Source organism: Triticum aestivum, chromosome 4B (genome assembly GCF_018294505.1).
Source record: "Triticum aestivum cultivar Chinese Spring chromosome 4B, IWGSC CS RefSeq v2.1, whole genome shotgun sequence".
In the NCBI taxonomy this organism is placed as follows: Eukaryota; Viridiplantae; Streptophyta; class Magnoliopsida; order Poales; family Poaceae; genus Triticum; species Triticum aestivum.
The window spans coordinates 278,220,950-278,230,416 of record NC_057804.1 but is presented as its reverse complement, the minus strand read 5'-3'; the positions used below and the strand labels follow the sequence as shown (position 1 = coordinate 278,230,416).

Here is a 9,467-nt window from a genome sequence, read left to right as displayed (position 1 = left end):
ATTCCATTCAACAGAAACTTGAAATGGGGATGACAGAACCCCCAGCCCCCTCTGAACCCAACTAGGGTTTACTAAAAATATTTTTAATGAACCTGAAATGCCCTTCTAAAATGTCCATCATTTTTGTCTTGGTCCAGAACCCCTGCCAAAAGTGGTGCACAATTTTCTAGGTCATCCTAAGGTCTTTGAATTAAATCATAAGTATTTGAATTTGGACATTTAAAATCTATAAAATATTTTAAGTGTCCAAATAATCCTAAACTAAAATGTTCCATGTTGTTTATATGCTAAACAATGGGCATGAGCAGTTTGGGGATTTTTGGAGTTGCCTAGGTATTTTTAGAAATTCCACAAAGTTACAAAAAAAATAGAAAACAGAAATAAAAAGAGAGAGAGGGAAACTAACCTGGCAGCCCACCAGCCGGCCCACCTAGCCGGCCCAGCCCAGCAGCCGCTCCAGCGAGCTGCTTGACTTGGCCAGGCAGGTGCTCGACAGCGACTCTAGCGCGCGCCACGCAGCTGCTCGCTGCCCTGCTTCCTCCCCTCGCCGCCTTGCTGGCCTGTACGACCTCCACGTCGCACCCCGACCTCTCTGGACACGCCCATTCTCCCCTTGCCTCTCTCCCTCGGTCTCCACCGCCGAGGCCGACGCTGTCGCGCCCGCACCACCGTGAAGCTCGCGCTCTCCGTCATCCCTGCGCCGCGCCACCGTGTCCAGGAGCTCCGCCGCCCTCCTCTCCTTCGAGCTAGCCGAGCCCCGGGCACTCGCTTGCCCCGAGGCCTCTGCACCGACCTCGCCCGACTCCGCCACCGCCGGAGATCCCTTTCACCATCGCCGCCGCACCAGCTCATTCCCGACCGTGCTGTCTGCTCCTACGAGACCGCCGTGAGCTCAGCTACCTTCTTCCCCTTCCCTTTCTCTCTCTCGTGCACCACAACGAGCACACGAAGCTTCACCGCACGCGCCGCCGCCGAGCTCGTTGCCGACGTGACTCCGGCCACCCACCGGCCACACCACCGTGTCCAACGCACTCACCGCACTCACAGGTGCCCAACGCGCCAGTCCACGCGCCTCGCCGAACCGCATAGCATCGGGTTCAACCTCACCCGAGCTCCGGCCGCCGCCAAACACGTCACCGGCGATGTTCCCGGCCACCCCGAGCTCCACCACTGCCACCAAACGACGCGGCTCGCTCCCCGCGTCCCGTAGATGCCCTCCGCCGCCCTTTTGGACGCCGGAGCACGAAAATGCACTTCCACCGCCGCGTCTGGCCTCGCCGATGGCTAAACGCCGGCGGGTTTGACCCCGTTGACTTTGACTGGGTGGGCCCAGGTTGACTCCCCCTGAGTCTATGACAAGTGGGGCCCGCTCTGCTAATCTCTACTCCTAATGTCTCAGTTGGTAGGTCGCGTTCCGGGTTTTATTTTCGTCCCACCAATTCTGGTTTATTTTCGTCCTCAGTCCCACCTCATACGTAACAGTGATCCCCTACTGGACCCGTGAAGCACCCAGGAAGTCCAGGCGGTTGATCCAGGAAAAAACGTGTGAAAAAATCTACGAAAGAAAACCTACGAAAATTAACCAGACGCTCGTACGAGCGATTCGTCTTGCCCCCGCCGCTTGCACGAACCAGGAGCGAGCCCCCCTCGCGCAAAAAAGCCCGGCTAGGGTTCCACCCACCGCCGCCTCCCTGCCACATTCGCTCCCTCTCTTCGCTGATCCACCTACGACACGCTTCTCTTCTTCGATGCGGCCTAACCGCGTCCCGTTCGCCCGCCCGGCCACCTGCCCGTGAGGGTTTCCGCGGCACCGCCGCCGGCGGCTGCCATTCACGCCCACGCCGAGGGAAAGGCCGTAGTCAAGCCGTGGGGCGGGGGCATCGGCGACGGGGCTGATGCGACGGACCTCCATGCGCCCTCCAAACCGAATGCCCTCTCGTCCACGTCTACATCTGTCCGTCTATCTCCTCTGAGTCAGAGTGCCCTCCGTCAGAACTCTTTGTCAGCATGGCGGCCGGTGGCAGCGGCCATCTACGATCTGTTCGTGCGTTGCCCTGATGGAGGCGGTCGTGCTCCATAGCAAGGTCAGGATTGGATCAGTTCGTTTGAGTTCCTCTTGTTCTCTTCTCTAAAGGCAATCCACTTATTCGTAGTTTATATACTTTATACTTCGATCAGTCCAGAATTGGATAAACATGTTCATGTACATGCATTAGAAAAAGGTTTCTGCTCAGAGCTACTACAGTGTGCCATCAAAGAAAAAGATTTGTATTTCATCCCAAAGAACAAGAGAATAACAGATTAGATAAGCATGTTCAGTACGTGCATTAGAGTGATTCTATTGATAATTTCTTTTGTTGCAGGCAGAAAGGGAAACCAACTTCAACTTTGCGAGGGTAATCTTCTAGAATCCTTGTCTTAGTCTAATCAATTTTTTTCCTCAGATTTGTGCAGGCCGGGATGTTTAACTTTAGATTTGTGCTCCAAAGTCACATGGATTTTTTTCAAGAAATTGGAATTATTATGCCGGAATGTGATCTCACAAACATACATCCATCCTCCCAGAAACACACGCATGACGTACCCACTTCCTTTTGGATTTACCAGTATCACTATGTTGCATCTGGAGTACAAAACTTCAAATAATTCTTTCTTGGGTCAGACTATGAGCAGAGAGCAAATCATTTATAAAGAAACAAAAAATTGGGTCTGCTATCAGATGGTACATTTATTTCAACACAAAATGCAAGAAAGCTTCACGGTCTCATGAAGAGGGCATGCTTTTGAATTCCGACTGATCTGAAATTCACTTAAATTTTGTTGTTGATTGATCTGCAGTTATTTTTTATTTGTAGAGAAGTTCCGCATTTGAGAAGCCGGAGAAGAGTATCTCACTAAGTACAGATTCGAGGTAGGGATATCATTTTCTCTCCAATCCATTTATCATGGGATCATTTCCCAGAAAAAGACAAACATGAAGGTAGCTGTGGACAGACTATATTTGTTTACTTCTTCTACCCACAAGTTTCATGTACTGGACAACATATTACACATATCTTGTGTTATGAAAGATAATAGCTGGTGATTGATATGGCAAGTGTCTACGAGCTGCCTAATATAGCATGCATTTAACAGTTCTTTCGCATTCATATCTCTGCCTTTTCATAATTCCATGGATTTTTACTATATTGTGTATCCCAGTGACTTTGCCAACTTGCTGACATGGGGTCTCGTTCAGAGCACAAGCTTCACCTGAATAACCTTCTTTCAGTTAGTAAAACACTCAGCAAAGGTAATTGGGCCTCCCTTAATTTGTCTACCATCTTGCTTGGTTTGCACTGCTTCCTGTGTCTTAGATTCAACCTCTCCAAAAATGGGTGAAGTGTCAACCGTATTCTGCTGATAATTTTATGAGAACACGTTTGTCTAAAATGATTTTTATTCCCCATAAGAACGCACGGGCAGTTCTTAAAGCTGAAAAACTACAGCTTTCATGTAGCATCTTATGTGTCTCACTTCTCTCGAATATGCTGAATAGGTTGGTGCATCTCACCACCCACAAGCACACACAAAGGATGCATCTGCACTGAAGTGAATAAAGAATATCAACTTATTTCATTGCTTTTGTCCGCAATAAATGCTATTTATTCTACTACTAATATACATGTGGTCTTCTAGATGTGTTTGCTTTCTACAATTGTGTGCACGGTTTGTAATTATTAAATTCAAGATTTCTTATTTTCAAAGTGATAGAGCATATACCTTTTTCAACTGGGCGAGAGGGAGCGAGAGAGAGAGGGAGCGAGAGAGAGATCGTCACGTACATATTGTGTCCCACTCCGAATTTGCTCACCAATGTGTTCCTCCACGCTGCAGCAGCCGACTCCGTCGATGTCGTGCTCATTTACCAGCCATGCATTCCAGACAAGTTGAATGCCGGTGGCAACAGGCATTCAACGGCACCCTCGTCGGCGCTCTACTCACAGGACCCCGCCTCCCACGCTGGACCTCCTTGCCGCCCGCACAACGCTATTACTCCACGCACGCATGGCCAAACTTCCTCATAGGGGTGCGTAGGTGTGTCGTTCCTGCAGACCTATTTTTTGGTGCTACGTCGACATGCTAGGCCACGCTTCATCTTCGACTGGCTCAACCTCCACGGCACGGCGTAGCCGCGCAGGCTACAGTCCGCCCAAGCGCCGGGATGTGCAAGGCGTTCTGGGGCGTGTGTACGCCGACTAATGTGACTTTCTGCTTTACTCAGCGAGCAATCCCAGGGATTTCTTTTTTTTGGAATTCATTATACATTCTGTTTTTTATTTAATTTTAGGGCCTCATGTGGATATATCTGTTGCAGATTGGTGAAGATAAAGCTGCCGATGTGGTGCTCACTGCTCACCTCGGATGCAATTCAAAATTATGTTGATTTATGTTCCTCTGTGTTATAGTTTATTCTGGTTTTTAGAAATACTAATATTTTTTCAGTAAGGACAGTGACTATTCTTATTTTGACATGGAGTGTGGTAGATGAACATGTCTTCATTTCAGGTTGAAGGCATTCCAAATTCACTTATAATAGAAGCTCAATAATGCACTGTGACACCCCCGATTCAATCGTACACTAATCATGCACGCAAATGTGTACGATCAAGATCAGGGACTCACGGGAAGATATCACAACACAACTCTAAAACATAAATAAGTCATACAAGCATCATAATACAAGCATCATAATACAAGCCAGGGGCCTCGAGGGCTCGAATACAAGTGCTTGATCATAGACAAGTCAGCGGAAGCAACAATATCTGAGTACAGACATAAGTTAAACAAGTTGCCATAAGATGGCTAGCACAAACTGGGATACAGATCGAAAGAGGCGCAGGCCTCCTGCCTGGGATCCTCCTAAACTACTCCTGGTCGTCGTCAGCGGGCTGCACGTAGTAGTAGGCACCTCCAGTGTAGTAGGAGTCGTCGTCGACGGTGGCGTCTGACTCCAGGGCTCCAGCATCTGGTTGCGACAACCAGGTAGAAGGGAAATGGGGAAAAGAGGGAGAAAAGCAACCGTGAGTACTCATTCAAAGTACTCGCAAGCAAGGAGCTACACTACATATGCATGGGTATATGTGTAAAGGGTCATATCAGTGGACTGAACTGCAGAATGCCAGAATAAGAGGGGGATAGCTAATCCTGTCGAAGACTACACTTCTGGCAGCCTCCGTCTTGCAGCATGTAGAAGAGAGTAGATTGAAGTCCTCCAAGTAGCATCTTCAAGTAGCATCTCCAAGTAGCATCGCATAGCATAATCCTACCCGGCGATCCTCCCCTCGTCGCCCTGTGGAAAAGCGATCACCGGGTTGTCTGTGGAACTTGGAAGGGTGTGTTTTATTAAGTATTCGGTTCTAGTTGTCATAAGGTCAAGGTACAACTCCAAGTTGTCCTGTTACCGAAGATCACGGCTATTCGAATAGATTAACTTCCCTGCAGGGGTGCACCAACTTACCCAGCACGCTTGATCCCATTTGGCCGGACATACTTTCCTGGGTCATGCCCGGCTGCGGAAGATCAACACGTCGCAGCCCCACCTAGGCTCAACGGAGAGGCCAGCACGCTGGTCTAAACCTAAGCGCGCAGGGGTCTGGGCCCATCGCCCTGAGCACACCTGCACGTTGCGTACGCGGCCGGTGAGCAGACCTAGCAACCTCCATTACAAAGGAAATTGTGTTAACGCAGTCCAACCCGGCGCGCGCCGCTCAGTCGCTGACGTCACGAAGTGCTTCGGCTGATACCACGACGTCGGGATACCCATAACTACTCCCGCGTAGATGGTTAGTGCGTATAGGCTCGTAGCCAACTCAGATCAAATACCAAGATCTCGTTAAGCGTGTTAAATATCCGCGAACGCCGAACAGGGCCAGGCCCACCTGTCTCCTAGGTGGTCTCAACCTGCCCTGTCGCTCCGCCACAAAGATCCACACAAAGGGCCGTCGGGACAAAGGTCCCTTCAGCCCCCAATCCGTGAATCACTCGCGGGTACTCTTCAAGTTGACCCGACTTTAGTCACCATCTGTATAGTATGTAAGTATGTAATATATATACCCGTGATCACCTCCCGAGTGATCACGGCCCTATAGTATAGCAAGGCAGACTGACAAGAATGTAGGGCCAAAGGTGATAAACTAGCATCCTATACTAAGCATTTAGGATTGCGGGTAAGGTATCAATGACTGTAGCAGCAATGACAGGCTATGCATCAGAATAGGATTAACGGAAAGCAATAACATGCTACACTACTCTAATGCAAGCAGTATAGAGTAGAATAGGTGATATCTGGTGATCAAGGGGGGGGGGCTTGCCTGGTTGCTCTGGCAAGAGAGAGGGGTCGTCAACTCCGTAGTCGAACTGGGCAGCAGCAGCGTCGGTCTCGTAGTCTACCGGAAAGAAAAGGGGGGGGGGGAGAAACAATGAATACCATGTAAACAGATGCATATCGATGCATGACAAGACAAGTAACGATGCTAGGCGGGCCCTAACATGGTATGAGGTGATGCCGGTTAAGGGGGGAAACATCCGGGAAAATATCCCCGGAGTTTCGTGTTTTCGGGCAGAGGAGCCGGAGGGGGAAAGTTGCGGGTTCGATAGGTTAGGGGTGTGCAGCGGACGAACGGACTGCGTATCCGGATTCGTCTCGTCGTTCTGAGCAACTTTCATGTTGAAAATAATTTAATCCGAGTTACGGATTAAAAGATATGATTTTTCTAAAGATTTTATTAATTTCTAGAATTTAATTAATTATTTAATTTAATTCAAAATTTGGTTTTATGACATCAGCATGATGTCATGCTGATGTCAGCAATCAACAGAGTTGACTGGTCAACCTGACCAGTGGGTCCCACTGGTCAGTGACACATTTTAATTAGACGTATTAATTAACCTAATTAGTATTAATTAGGGGGGTGGGCCCCACTGTCATTGACTGATTAACTAAAACAGATTAACTAGTTTAATTGGTAATTAGGTTAATCTAATCAGAATTAGTTAAGTTAATTAATTAACTGATTAATTAATATTTTTATTATTTTCTTTTAATCTTTCTTTTTGAAACGTTCTGGGGCTGGGCCCCGTTTGGCAGTGGCCCAGAGGGGCGATGCGGTTTACAGGCGCTAGCGGGCGCCGGGTCTCGGGCGTCGCCCGAGCGAGGGGGGAAGCGAGGCAAGGCCAGTGGCAAACGCCGGCGAGGAGCGTGGCGCAGGGAGTGGCCGGACAGGGAGGGGTAAGGCGAAGGCCATGGCAGAGCTGGGCGGTCGTGGCGAGGCACCGGCCGTGGCCGCGAGCGGTGAAGGCGCGGGTCGCGGCAGAGGCAAGGCCACAGCGGGCGCGGGTGGACGACGGCGGCAGCGCCCGCAGCGTCAGCCACCGCAGCAGACCAACACAAGGGGGCACGGGGCCAGCGGCGAGGCGCCGCAACAGGGGACGGGCGCGTGGGGTCGTGGTGGCCGCGAGCACGGCGCGGGCGGCGCGCCGGCGTGGAGTTGCGGGACGCGGCCGGTCGCGGTGAGTGCGTCGTGGGGGGGGGGAGAGGAGAGGAGGCGGGGCTCACGGCGGGTCGTAGGGACTAGGCAGCGGGCGTGAGGAGGGCGACGGGGACGAGGCGTCGACGGAGAGGACGACGGGGTCGACGCGGAAGCAGGCCGACGGGGAGGCGGACGGCGACGAGGTCGGAGAGGGGCAGCCCGGCGAGTGGCGCGGGTCGGTGACGGGGCCGGGGCGGCAAGCAACGGCGTCGGCAGCAACGGCAAGCGGCGTCGGGCAGCACCGGGTGGCGGGGCGCGGCCGTCGGGGCGGCGTCAGGGGCAGCGGGGATCGGGCGCAGGGACCTCCTCTCCCTGGCGCGATGTGTGTGTGTGTGCGCGCACGCGTCTGCGAGGTGGAGGGGATCGAGGGGAGAGATGGGGTTCGAGGGAGTGGGGAGCGACGGGATCGGGGTCGAGTCCGACGATCCAGATCGTGGGAGCGGCGCGGGGGGGGGGAGTGGGGGGAGTGAGGTGGGTTGTTAGGGTTTCCCCTGGTGGGGATATGGAGGAGGGGTGGGGTGCGGCTGGGCCGGCCTGGCGGCCCGATGGTCTGCTGGGCCGTGGCCCAGCGGGGGGGTGTTCTTCTTCTTTTTTTTGTTTTCTTGTTTTCTGTTTTCCTTTTCTTTTCTTTATTTTCTTTTCTGTTTATAATTCATTTTAAATTACTTAGGCACTTTATAAAAATGGGTTTGTTGCACCATAATTACCTTTGTAATATTTGGCACAAACCAAACATTTTTATTTTAATGTTTGAAAACTTTTATTGTTTGACTTAATTTCAAATTTGAATTTGGATCGGTTCTGAAATAACGCGAGATTATCAACAATAATCGAGGTGACGTGGCATCATTACCAGAGGGTTACTGTAGCTTGATTATCCGGGCGTCACAATTCTCCTCCACTACAAGAAATCTCGTCCCGAGATTTAAGAGGCAGCGTAAGGGGGAAAGGTCTGGTTACGATATTTCTAACGGGCCTCCTCGATGAAGTTAATCCCTTTCGTTGATGTCTTCAATTCTTTATTCCAAAGCATCATGATGAAGTTGTCGTCCTTTTTTCAGGGAACTCCATCGTACTTACGAATAGGTAAGGGGTAGCTCTACAATGATAGGATGTTATAAGGGAAAATCATCTGGGGGTATCCTAAGAATGAACTTATGAGTATCTCTCGAGTTGAACAAATGACACACATCGAGAGCAAAGTAAGACAGTGCGATAAGAAGTTTCAAGCGGATAGGCAATCGTTCATTGCCTGAAGCAGAGTGCGAAAGGGGTTCAGAGCAACGGGAATAAGTATTGCGTCCGATACCAGAATAGATCAACAGGCAAGTGGCCCGTGAATTACATACAAAGTCAAGCGTGAGGAATATCTTTGGAAACGTGGTGTACAGGAGAGTCAGGTTTCGATCCTGTGGAACTGTGGGTTATGGGCCCACCATGGGGGTTAAAAGTAGGAAAGGCGGTGACGTCGTGCACAATCATGTAAGCAAGGAATGTTAGAGGAGAGTCTGTGGGTCATGTCGGCAACAACATATGTACCAAGGGCGAGGGACGAAGAGAACCATTTTTCTGCTCGTTGAAACGAGGCGGACCAATAGGCAAGGTTCCCATCCATCGGTGGTTACTGGAATGTCATCAACAATAGTAACAAGGTCTTACCGACAGAGTTGTACATCGAGGTGTTTGCACAAGCAGTGGATTATTACTGCTTATATCATATAGATCATAGAAAAGGTTTAAACAAACCAATGGAAAAACAGAACAATGGAAAGAAAAATATGTTTAAACACATTTTTCAAGGGTATATCCTTCCCAAGGACAAGCAGAGCAAGATATCCATGACAGGATATAAAGTAGAAAACCATTTAGGTAAGGGGGAAGGAATCTCATGATATT

The 9,467-nt window shown here is 50.2% G+C and overlaps 1 long non-coding RNA gene across 4 annotated transcripts; it reads left to right on the top strand.

Annotated features, from left to right (window-relative positions):
• The first annotated feature begins 1,584 nt into the window (after window positions 1–1,584).
• Window positions 1,585–4,506, top strand: LOC123091990 (uncharacterized). 4 transcript variants are annotated; one of them, XR_006443975.1, is made up of 5 exons: window positions 1,585–2,084; window positions 2,364–2,396; window positions 2,856–2,911; window positions 3,202–3,292; window positions 4,358–4,506. It is a non-coding gene; the product is annotated as an uncharacterized lncRNA (long non-coding RNA). The 4 variants fall into 4 exon arrangements; XR_006443974.1 differs by having other exon boundaries at window positions 3,877–4,506; XR_006443977.1 differs by lacking the exon at window positions 4,358–4,506 and having other exon boundaries at window positions 1,586–2,084; window positions 3,202–3,618.
• Window positions 4,507–9,467: the final 4,961 nt, after the last annotated feature.